Source organism: Microtus oregoni, unplaced genomic scaffold, assembly GCF_018167655.1.
Source record: "Microtus oregoni isolate MIOR12 unplaced genomic scaffold, Mior012 000054F_ref0000373, whole genome shotgun sequence".
NCBI classification, from domain to species: Eukaryota; Metazoa; Chordata; class Mammalia; order Rodentia; family Cricetidae; genus Microtus; species Microtus oregoni.
The window spans coordinates 957,889-970,828 of record NW_024543830.1 but is presented as its reverse complement, the minus strand read 5'-3'; the positions used below and the strand labels follow the sequence as shown (position 1 = coordinate 970,828).

The window sequence follows — 12,940 nt, the reverse complement described above, 5'->3', positions numbered from 1 at the left end:
AATAATTGCTAACTGAATCACAGAATATTCAAAGATAATTCTTCACATTGAACTATCCTTTTGTCCCAGATATATAGGGATGGTCCAATATACAAAAGTGAAAAAATAAACTTGACCATATAAATCGCTAAATGACCAAACACAGAAAGACATGAACTACATAATAATATTATTAAAGGCAGAAATAACATATTTCAAAATTCAATAACAATGATGAGAAAATCCTAGGAGAGATTGGAACACAAATGGCATACATAAAAAAAATGGCAGTTTAAAACAATCCATAGTCAATATCAACTGAAATAGAGAGAAACTCTAACAATTCCCCTAAAACCATGATGAAGACAAGGGTTTTCACTCTCTCAGTATACAAATGGGAAAAAAATCTTTATTAGCATCACAGAGTACTAGAAGTAATTTAGGTGAACAATTCATTTTGGAAATTCTCATAGCTGATCAAAAATTGCAGCAAATTAGCTTGACAAAAATCTAGGGGTTGAAAACTCTGTTCAAGATGTATTGTTCGAGAGAAGAATCTATTTTCAGTGAGAAAATAACAGTAAAAAGCTAGCAGTCCTCCAATATACAAATGAGAGACAGACCAGTAAAGAAATCAGAGAAAAAATTTCAGAGTAGCCTCTAATAATATAAACAATCTTGGGAGTAACTAATAAAGCAAATGAAAATTTGTATGATAAAAATTTCATTTGTTTGAGGAAGAAATTGAAGAAGTCATCAGAAAATGGAAAGATCTCCCATGCTAATGGATAAGTAGGATTAACATCTAAAAATGGGCATTCTACAAGAACAATCTACAGATACAATGCACTTTGCTTCAATGTTCAATACAATTCTTTACATATCTCTTAAAGTCCATTCACATCTTCATATGGAAATACAAAAGACATTGAATAGCTAAAACATTCCTGAACACTATAAGAAATTTGTAGTGCTATGGGTAGTCCTTTTGTATATGTGTTTCTTTTTTTTTTTTTTTTTAATAATTTTTTTATTAAGAAAAGAAGAAAAAAAACATAAACAAAAAACAAGTTTCCACCTCCTCCCAGCCTCCCATCTCCCTCCCCCTCCTCCCACCCTTCTCCCCCTCCTCCCACCCTTCTACCCCTCCCCCCACTCCTCTCCCCCCTCCCTCTCCAGTCCACAGAGCAGTCCAGGTTCCCTGCCCTGTGGCAAGTCCTAGGTCCTCCCCCCTCCGTCCATATCTAGGAAGGTGAACATCCAAACTGGCTAGGCTTCCACAAAGCCAGCACATTAAGTAGGATCAAAACCCCGTGCCATTGTCCTTGGCGTCTCATCAGCCCTCATTGTTCGCCATGTTCAGAGAGTCTGGCTTTATCCCATGCTTTTTCAGTCACAGTCCAGCTGGCCTTGGTGAACTCCCAGTAGATCAGCTCCACTGTCTCAGTGGGTGGGTGCACGCCTCGTGGTCCCGACTTCTTTGCTCATGTTCTCCCTCCTTCTGCTCCTCATTGGGACCTTGGGAGCTCAGTCCAGTGCTCCAGTGTGGGTCTCTGTCTCTGTCTCCATCCATCACCAGATGAAGGTTCTATGATGATATGCAAGATATTCGTCAGTATTGCTCTCGGATAGGGTCATTTCAGGTTCCCAATCCTCAGCTACCCAAGGAACTAACTGGGAACCTCATGTTGGGCACTTGGGAGCCCCTCTAGGGTCAAATCTCTTGCTCACCCTAAAGTGGTTCCCTTAACTAAGAATTGTGGTTCCGTGCTCCCCTATCCACCTTTCCTTTATCCCAATTCTCCTGATTCCCCAAGTCCCCCCTCCTTCCCTTCTACCTTTTCTCTCCCCATCTCCCCTTACCCCCATCCCACCCCACCCCCAAAATCCTAATTTTCTCTCCGGCAATTGGGTCTACTTCCCTTAGCCAAGAGGATAACTATATGTTTTTTCCTTGGGTTCACCTTCTTACTTAGCTTCTTTAGGTTCACCTATTGTAGACTCCGTGGCCCTAATTTATGGCTAGAAACCAATTATGAGCGAGTACATCCCATGTTCATCTTTTTGGGTCTGGGACACCTCACTCAGGATAGTGTTTTCTATTTCCATCCATTTGCCTGCAAAATTCGAGAAGTCATTGTTTTTTACCGCAGCGTAGTATTCTAGCGTGTATATATTCCATACTTTCTTCATCCATTCTTCCATTGAAGGGCATCTAGGTTGTTTCCAGGTTCTGGCTATTACAAATAATACTGCTATGAACATAGTTGAACAAATGCTTTTGTCATATGATAGAGCATCTCTTGGGTATATTCCCAGGAGTGGTATTGCTGGGTCCAGGGGTAAGTTGATCCCGAATTTCCTGAGAAACCGAAACACTGACTTCCACAGTGGTTGCACAAGATGGCATTCCCACCAGCAATGGATGAGGGTACCCGTTCCTCCACAGCCTCTCCAGCAAAGGTTATCCTTGGTGTTTTTGACTTTAGCCATTCTGACAGGTGTAAGATGATATCTCAAAGTTGTTTTGATTTGCATTTCCCTGATTGCTAAGGAAGTTGAGCACGACTTTAAGTGTCTTTTGGCCATTTGAACTTCCTCTGCTGAGAATTCTCTGTTCAGTTCAGTGCCCCATTTTTTAATTGGGTTAATTAGCATTTTAAAGTCTAGTTTCTTGAGTTCTCTATATATTTTGGAGATCAGACCTTTGTCTGTTGTGGGGTTGGTGAAGATCTTCTCCCAATCAGTAGGTTGCCTTTGTGTCTTATTGACTATGTCCTTTGCTTTACAGAAGCTTCTCAGTTTAAGTAGGTCCCATTTATTCAATGTTGCCCTTAATGTCTGTGCTTCTGGGGTTATACATAGGAAGCGATCTCCTGTGCCCAGCTCCTGTAGGGTACTTCCCACTTTCTCTTCTATCAGGTTCAGTGTGTTCGGGCTGATATTGAGGTCTTTAATCCATTTGGACTTGAGTTTTGTGCACGGTGATAGATAAGGGTCTATTTTCATTCTTCTACAAGATGACATCCAGTTGTGCCAGCACCATTTGTTGAAGATGCTTTCTTTCTTCCATTTTATACTTTTAGCTCCTTTATCGAAAATCAGGTGTTCATAGGTTTGTGGGATAAAATTCGGGTCTTCTATACGATTCCATTGGTCGACTGCTCTGTTTTTATGCCAGTACCACACTGTTTTCATTACTGTAGCTCTGTAATAGAGTTTGAAGTCAGGGATGGTAATGCCTCCAGAAGATCCTTTATTGTATAGGATTGTTTTGGCTATCCTGGGTTTTTTGTTTTTCCATATAAAGTTGATTATTGTCCTCTCCAGATTTGTGAAGAATTTTGATGGGATCTTGATGGGGATTGCATTGAATCTATAAATAGCCTTTGGTAGAATTGCCATTTTTACTATGTTGATCCTCCCAATCCAAGAGCAAGGGAGGTCCATCCATTTTTTGGTATCCTCTTCAATTTCTTTCTTCAATGCCTTAAAGTTCTTGTCAAATAGATCTTTCACTTCCTTGGTTAGATGTACCCCAAGATATTTTATGCTGTTTTTGGCTATTGTGAATGGTGAAGCTTCTCTGATTTCCCTCTCTGCTTCCATATCCTTTGTGTATAAGAGGGCGACTGATTTTTTGGAGTTGATCTTGTATCCTGCCACATTACTAAAGCTGTTTATCAGCTGTAGGAGTTCTTTGGTGGAGTTTTTGGGGTCGCTTATGTACACTATCATATCATCTGCAAATAACGAAAGTTTAACTTCTTCCTTTCCAATTCGAATCCCCTTGATTCCATTATGTTGTCTTATTGCTATTGCTAGAACTTCAAGCACTATATTGAAGAGGTATGGGGAGAGTGGACAGCCTTGTCGTGTTCCTGAGTTAAGTGGGATGGCTTTGAGTTTCTCTCCGTTTAATTTGATGTTAGCTGTCGGCTTGCTGTATATAGCTTTTATTATATTTAGGTATGACCCTTGTATCCCTAATCTCTCCAAGACTTTTAACATAAATGGATGTTGAATTTTGTCAAATGCTTTTTCAGCATCTAATGAAATGATCATATGGTTTTTTTCTTTCAGTTTATTTATATGCTGGATTACATTGATAGATTTTCGTATGTTGAACCAGCCCTGCATCTCAGGAATGAAGCCTACTTGATCATAATGGATAATTTTTCGGATGTGTTCTTGGATTCAATTTGCCAGTATTTTGTTGAGGATTTTTGCGTCGATATTCATGAGTGAGATTGGCCTGTAGTTCTCTTTCCTGGTTGAGTCTTTGAGTGGTTTTGGTATCAGAGTAATTGTGGCTTCATAAAAGGAGTTTGGTAATGACCCTTCTGTTTCTATCTTGTGGAATACATTAAGGAGTATAGGTATTAGATCTTCTTGGAAGATCTGGTAGAATTCCGCATTGAAACCATCTGGTCCTGGGCTTTTTTTGGTAGGGAGGTTTTTGATAACCTCTTCTAATTCTTCGCGACTAACAGGTCTATTTAGATTGTTCACCAGGTCCTGATTTAACTTTGGTATATGATATTTATCTAAAAAAGTATCCATTTCCTTTACATTTTCCAATTTTGTGGCATATAGGCTTTTGTAGTAAGATCTAATGATTCTCTGAATTTCCTCTGTGTCTGTGGTTATGTCCCCCTTTTCATTTCTGATCTTATTAATTTGCAAATTCTCTCTCTGCCGTTTGATTAGCTTGGATAGTGGTTTGTCAATCTTGTTGATTTTCTCCAGGAACCAGCTTTTTGTTTCATTGATTTTTTGTATTGTTTTCTGTGTTTCTATTTTGTTGATTTCAGCCCTCATTTTGATTATTTCCAGTCTTCTACTCCTCCTAGGTGAGTCTGCTTCTTTTTTTTCTAGAGCTTTCAGGTGGGCTGTTAAGTCTCCAATGTGAGCTTTCTCTGTTTTCTTTAAGTGGGCACTTAGTGCTATGAACTTTCCTCTTAGGACTGCTTTCATAGTGTCCCATAAGTTTGAGTATGTTGTTTCTTTATTTTCATTGAATTCCAGGAAGACTTTAATTTCTTTCTTTATTTCTTCCTTAATCCAGCTATGGTTCAATAGTTGACTGTTCAGTTTCCATGACTTTGTATGCTTTCTGGGGGTAGCATTATTGTTGAATTCTAACTTTAATCCATGGTGATCTGATAAGACACAGGTGGTTACTAATATTTTTTTGTAACTGTGGATGTTTGCTTTGTTACCGACTATGTGGTCGATTTTCGAGAAGGTTCCATGAGCTGCAGAGAAGAAGGTATATTCTTTCCTATTTGGATGGAATGTTCTATAGATGTCTGTTAAGTCCATTTGATTCATTACCTCCACTAATTCTCTTATTTCTCTGTTAGGTTCCTGTCTGATTGACCTGTCCATTGGTGAGAGAGGAGTGTTGAAGTCTCCTACTATTAGTGTGTGCGGTTTGATGGCTGCCTTGAATTTTAGCAATGTTTCTTTTATGTACGTGGGTGCTTTTATATTAGGGGCATAGATGTTCAGGATTGAGACTTCATCCTGATGAACTGTTCCTGTTATGAGTATAAAATGCCCCTCTCCATCTCTTCTGATTGATTTAAGTTTAAAGTCAACTTTGTTAGAGATTAGTATGGCCACACCTGCCTGTTTCTTAGGACCATTTGCTTGATAGGCCTTTTCCCAGCCCTTTACTCTGAGTAGGTGCCTGTCTTTGTGGTTGAGGTGTGTTTCTTGTAAACAGCAGAATGTTGGATCCTGTTTTCTTATCCAATCTCTTAGCCTGTGCCTTTTTATAGGTGAGTTGAGTCCATTGACATTAAGTGATATTAATGACCAGTGGTTGTTAACTCCGGTCATTTTTTTTTTTTAGTCGTAGAGTTTGTGAGTTTCCCTTCTTTGTTTTGTGTTGGTGAAGGGTCTCTAGATGTCTGAGGTATTGTGGTCATTGTTGGACTCCTTGGTTAGTGATTTTCCTTCAATTACTTTCTGTAAGGCTGGATTTGTGGCTGCGTATTGTTTAAATTTGTTTTTATTCTGGAAAATTTTATTTTCTCCATTTATAGTGAATGAAAGCTTGGCTGGGTATAGTAATCTGGGCTTGCACCCATGGTCTCTCAGTTTCTGCAGTACATCTAACCAGGACCTTCTGGCTTTCATGGTTTCCATGGAGAAGTCAGGTGTAAGTCTGATAGGTTTACCTTTATAAGTAATTTGGCCTTTTTCCTTTGCAGCTCTTAATATTCTTTCCTTATTTTGTATGCTTTGTGTTTTGATAATTATATGGCGAGGGGATGTTTTTTTTTGATCCAACCTATTCGGTGTTCTGTATGCTTCTTGCACCTTCATAGGAAAATCTTTCCTTAGGTTGGGAAAGTTTTCTTCTATAATTTTATTAAATAGATTTTCTGGACCATTGAGCTGCCCTTCTTCTCCTTCTTCTACTCCTATTATTCTTAGGTTTGGTCTTTTTATTGTGTCCCATATTTCCTGAATGTTTTGTGATGAGAGTTTGTTGGACTTGCTGTTTTCTTTGATCAGTGTGTTTATTTTCTCTATGGTATCTTCAGAATCCGAGAGTCTTTCTTCTATCTCTTGTATTCTGCTGGTTATGCTTGTTTCTGTAGTCTCTATTCGTTTACCTAGATTTTCCATGTCCAGACGGCCCTCTGTTTGTGTTTTCTTCTTTGCCTCCATTTCAGTTTTCAGGTCTTGAACTGTTTCCATTATCTGTTTGATTGTTTTTCCTTGGTTTTCTAGGGTATCATTCACTGATTTATTCAATTCTTCAAACTTTCTGTTATATTTCTCATCCATTTCTATAAGGGCGTTTTTTACATGCTGTTTAAGGGTGTCAATCACTTTCATGAAGTCAATCTTTTCTCCTTCCTCTTGATTAAGGGGTTCTTGTCCTCCCGTTGTGAGGTCGCTTGTTTCTGGTAGCTTCATGTTGCTTTTCAGCTTGTTGGGCGAATTCTTGCCTTGACGTCGGCCCATCTCTTCTTCCAAATGCTCCCTATGGATCTTCTTTTACCGGATTAGGTCTCCTTGCCTACCAAACGCTGTCTCTCCCCAATGTTGGCTCTCCCAATGCTGGGACTCCCCAATGCTGGGTCTCCTGGCGCCTAAAGATCAGGCCTCCGTGCTGGTTGGGCAGCTCGCAGACAAAGCGCCTACCCCGCTTGGTGCAGGCAGGCCACAGAAACAAAGGAACTGCTGCCCCCCGGGAGCCCCGGCTACTCGGACTCAGCGCCCAGATAGGCTGGGCTGGGCGATGCCACGCGCCAAAAGAGGGCAGTGGGGGCGAAGTGGGGAGGGCTCTGGACGGAAGCTGGGTGGGCCAGGAAGAAAGAGGCAGCACCCGGGGAGTAGAGGCCCTGCAGAGAGCCCAAGCAGGACAGGGGGCCAAGAAACCCCCGAGCTCCCCGTCCCAGGCTGGCGCCGTGGGCCAGAAACTCACCCCAATGCTGGGTCTCCTGGCGCCGAAAGATCAGGCCTCCGTGCTGGTTGGGCAGCCCGCAGACAAAGCGCCTACCCCGCTTGGTGCAGGCAGGCCACAGAAACAAAGGAACTGCTGCCCGCCCGGGAGCCCCGGGTACTCGGACCCAGCGCCCAGATAGGCTGCGCTGGGCAATGCTACGCGCCAAAAGAGGGCAGTGGGGGCGAAGTGGGGAGGGGTCTGGACGGAAGCTGGGTGGGCCAGGAAGAAAGAGGCAGCAGAGAGCCCAAGCAGGACAGGGGGCCAAGAAACCCCCGAGCTCCCCGTCCCAGGCTGGCGCCGTGGGCCAGAAACTCACCCCAATGCTGGGTCTCCTGGCGCCGAAAGATCAGGCCTCCGTGCTGGTTGGGCAGCCCGCAGACAAAGCGCCTACCCCGCTTGGTGCAGGCAGGCCACAGAAACAAAGGAACTGCTGCCCGCCCGGGAGCCCCGGCTACTCGGACCCAGCGCCCAGATAGGCTGCGCTGGGCGATGCTACGCGCCAAAAGAGGGCAGTGGGGGCGAAGTGGGGAGGGGTCTGGACGGAAGCTGGGTGGGCCAGGAAGAAAGAGGCAGCAGAGAGCCCAAGCAGGACAGGGGGCCAAGAAACCCCCGAGCTCCCCGTCCCAGGCTGGCGCCGTGGGCCAGAAACTCACCCCAATGCTGGGTCTCCTGGCGCCGAAAGATCAGGCCTCCGTGCTGGTTGGGCAGCCCGCAGACAAAGCGCCTACCCCGCTTGGTGCAGGCAGGCCACAGAAACAAAGGAACTGCTGCCCGCCCGGGAGCCCCGGGTACTCGGACCCAGCGCCCAGATAGGCTGCGCTGGGCGATGCTACGCGCCAAAAGAGGGCAGTGGGGGCGAAGTGGGGAGGGGTCTGGACGGAAGCTGGGTGGGCCAGGAAGAAAGAGGCAGCAGAGAGCCCAAGCAGGACAGGGGGCCAAGAAACCCCCGAGCTCCCCGTCCCAGGCTGGCGCCGTGGGCCAGAAACTCACCCCAATGCTGGGTCTCCTGGCGCCGAAAGATCAGGCCTCCATGCTGGTTGGGCAGCCCGCAGACAAAGCGCCTACCCCGCTTGGTGCAGGCAGGCCACAGAAACCTATATGTGTTTCTTTTATTGGTTAACAAATAACGCTGCTTTCAGCCAATGTTTGAAGAGAGTAACACCAGACAGAAAATTCAAACAGAGATGTAGAGAGAGAGTAGGCAGAGTCAGAGAGAAGCCATGTAGCTGCTACATGAGGCAGATGCCTCTGCCAGAGCCCACCAAACTTTATCCGTAGGCCATGACCTCACGGTGATACAGATTAATGGAGATGGGTTAGTTTAGGATATAGAAGCTAGCTAGAAATACACTTAAGCTATAGGCCAAACAGTATTGCAAATCTATTTTTTTGGGTCCGAGCAGCTGGGAACATACAAGCAGCTTCCACCAACACTATAGATCTCACCATTTCTGATTTCAGTTTTTACTTTAATGAATTGGGAGTCCCTTCTATATGCCGCGAATACCACTGGTGAATAAAGAAACTGCCATGGCCTGATGATACGGGAGAACTTAGATAGGTGAGGAAAACTAAACTGAATGCTGGGAGAAAGAAGGCAGAGTCAGGGAGAAGCCATGTAACCCTGATCGAGACAGATGCTGGGAACTTTACCTGGTAAGCCACAGCCATGTGGCAATACACAGATTACTAGAAATGGGTTAAATTAAGATATAAGAGTTAGCCAATAAGAAGCTAGAGCTAATTGGCCAAGCTGTGATTTAATAAGTATAGTTTCTGTGTGGTTATTTTGGGGCTGAGCAGCTGGGAACAAACAAGCAGCCTCCTACAACACATGATCTCTTTCTTTATGGAAGATGAACCCCAGTGAGCCAACTCCAATTATAACGGTTTTATTGGTTCCCAACTAGATCACACCTGATTAACTAAAATTCTAAAATGGAAAGCACAACTGTGACAAATGTTTTACTTAAGTTGAAGTAGGTAGAGTCACTTCAACTATATACTTTGGAGAGAGAAAAGCATAAACATTTGATCCAGATTTTCAGGCCTAAAGTCATGCACCTTTAATCCAGATCTTGAGCCTGGTAGATACACTGAAAATAAGGGCCACACCTTCTGCTGGAAGCCTATTTAAGGACATGGAAGAAGGAAGCTGTTGATCTCTGCTGCTTACCCTCATCTTGCAGCCAAGTCCATTCCTTCACTGTTAATAGGGAATTCTCCTTTGGAATTTCTGTCTTTATTGAAGACCAGGCAACATGTCTAACCTCCTGGACTAAGTGCATACTGGATTGTTGGATGTCATCTTCACAGCTAGCCACTGTGGGATGTCATGCTCTCAGGACTGCAACACTAAATAATTCCAATAAATCCCCTTTATACGAACAAAGAGAGATTCACTGCATATGTTCTGTTACTATAGAGCACCCTAGAGCAATATTTTTAGATAAGAGTGTATAAAATGTTCCAAACTTTTAAAAATAATGTATAATTGCCAAAACTATTTACCTATTCTCAAAACTAGTTACCTAAGATTCAATCTAGAAAAAAAAAAATTGAGTGATTTAATACTCCCTAATAGTAGCCTTGGCTGTCATCTGTAAAACTAATATTGAAATCTGGAGTGAAAAATTCAAGAAATACAGTTGCTGCTACATAGAAGAGGTAACAGATAAGAAACATAAACTAAAAATCTATACCCTGTTTCTTATTGTGTTTCATGGGGTGAAGAGAAAAAAAATCCTAGTTCTTCATTTGGAATCCAGTTTAACCTTTAAACAGCCTCCAGGAGAAATGTCAGAGGGTTGGGAGCCCAGAGCTGTGACTACACACAAATATTATCCAGAATTTATACTACAGGTGGATCATTATCAACTTCCACTTTTTTTTTTCCTGGAGGAAATGTGGGACTTCATTAGAAGCCCGAATTTCTCAACAGGAGACAATGACAAATGGTGTCTAAGAGAACACTCAAACAGGGTCAAGGAGGAAAGCACAGATTACCTGTCAGCTTACCTAGTGTTGCTCAGCTGTTTAAAGACTCACATTTGGGTAAAGTTCCAGTTCTGGATTGCAAGCACCTAAGGAGAAGGAAACCCAAAGCGTGAGGAGCCCAAGAGTATTCAGTTTCCTGTCAGATTACAATCTGCGATTTAAAAGGTTCATTCCTCGAGATTTCATCTTCTCCCATGCATATCAGATTCTCCCTGAAGATGACTTCACCCTCCTCTGCAAGTTGAGCATGGTCAAGTTTCATTTAAGATCTCTAACCAGAAAATGAAGCAAATGTTCCAGGTTGCCAGGTCCATATTTGCAGCTGAGCTAGGGGAGTTGTGAGAGAATTCCTGCTTCACAGACTGCTGCTTGAAGGCAGCTGGACAGGAATTCTGGACTCTAAGGACATCTTAACAGCTTGTTCTTCAATTTCACAGCTATGTTTGAACAGGACATGAAGGAGAGCAAAAAGAACTTAATTGACATTCTTGTAGTCAATTTTTTTAAGTAGCAATTTTTCAAGGCCATGATGGGGTTCATTTACACTGGGAAAGAACCAGATCTCTGGCTGGGCAGTGGTGGCACATGCCTTTAATCCCAGCACTTGGGAGACAGAGGAAGGCAGATCTCTGGGAGTTCGAGGCCAGCCTGTCTACAAGAGCTCTTTCCAGGACAGGCACCAAAAGCTACAGAGAAACCCTGTCTCGAAAAACCAAAAACAAACAAACAAACAAAAAAAACCCTAAAAACCAGAACTCCACAGCGTGGCAGATGTTGTGTTGTCAGCTGCTGACAAGTATGGCCTGGAGCATTTGAAGGTCATGTGTGAGAGTGCCCTCTGCAGGGACCTCTCTGTGGAGAATGCTGCCCACACTGTCTTTCTGGTTGATCTCCACAGCTCTAATGCCAGTGAGGGAATGGTCTTGCTGCAAGGTGAGGACAAGCAGGCAATGAGCAACAGCTTCCTCCATGGTTTTTTATAGGCTCCCAGGAGGCAGAAGGCGTGGCCCAGCCAGAGGTGTGTCCTTCAGACTCTAGATATGGATTAAAGGTGTGTTCTTCAGGTCTTGAGATAAATGCTTACGTTTTTCTGCCTCCAAAGTGTGTTTGTGAAGTGCTGTGCCTACTTCAACTTAAGCAAAGACATTTCTCACAGTCGCGCCCTCTGTTTTAGGATTATAGTTAATTCCAGGTATAGTCAGGTCGGGACCCAAGAACAATAATCTCAAGAGAATTTGCTTGCTGAGGTCAATCTTCCATAAATAAGGGAATGGTGTTTATTCCTACACAGCTGGTATTGTGCTTCTCATGTTGTTATAAGAATTCGTCCCCTTCCCCCCCCCTCCCCCTTCAGGCACCTGCGGAGTTTTTCCTTTTCAGACCGAATCTTCTAGTCGTCCTGGCTATTTTCCCTGCTGCAGATGCCCCTGCCGCTGCCCACAGTCCCGTCCCCAACCCCGCCCAAGATGTCCGAGGATCTAGCAAAACAGTTGGCTAGCTACAAAGCCCAACTCCAGCAAGTAGAAGCTGCTCTGTCTGGAAACGGAGAAAATGAAGATCTGTTGAAATTGAAGAAGGACTTGCAAGAAGTTATAGAATTGACCAAAGACCTTCTGTCAACTCAGCCTTCGGAACCTCTTGCAAGTTCAGACAGTTTTGCTTCTGCTCAGCCTACTCATTCATGGAAAGTAGGGGACAAATGTATGGCAATCTGGAGTGAAGACGGACAGTGTTATGAAGCGGAGATCGAGGAGATAGATGAAGAAAATGGCACCGCTGCAATCACCTTTGCTGGTTATGGCAATGCTGACGTGACTCCGTTGTTGAACCTCAAACCCGTAGAAGAAGGAAGGAAGGCAAAAGAGGACAGTGGCAACAAACCTATGTCAAAAAAAGAAATGATTGCCCAGCAACGTGAATATAAAAAGAAAAAAGCTTTAAAAAAGCACAGAGAAAAAAAGAACTTGAGCAGGAAAGAGAGGACCAGAAGGTGAAATGGCAGCAGTTCAACAACAGGGCTTATTCTAAAAACAAAAAAGGCCAGGTAAAGAGGAGGATTTTTGCTTCTCCAGAAAGTGTAACGGGCAAAGTTGGAGTAGGAACTTGCGGAATTGCTGACAAGCCTATGACACAGTATCAAGACACATCTAAACACAATGTCAGGCATTTGATGCCTCAATAATGAGAAAAACTGTTGGATTTCATCTCTGCAGGGCTTTACAGTAATTTACCTTTTTATTCTTATATGTTTCTAAAGGTAAATTATTTGCTAGATGAGTAAGGAAGATACATTGTTGTCATTGTTTGGCTTTGGTAGAATGAAACTTGAAGACATTTGATAACTGCTCTCATTTAACTTTTCATTACTACTTACCACAGTTCCCTCAGAGTTTGTTGAATAAGGCAACTTTTCTAGGTAGATGCTGCTTAAATCAGCACTTAGATGACTCAGTGTACTTCAGGCCCCTACTTAACTAATGTTGAGTAGACATTTTG

The 12,940-nt window shown here is 43.2% G+C and overlaps 1 pseudogene; it reads left to right on the top strand.

Moving 5' to 3' along the window:
- Positions 1-11,899: 11,899 nt before the first annotated feature.
- LOC121437724 lies at positions 11,900-12,626 on the top strand (annotated as a pseudogene).
- Positions 12,627-12,940: the final 314 nt, after the last annotated feature.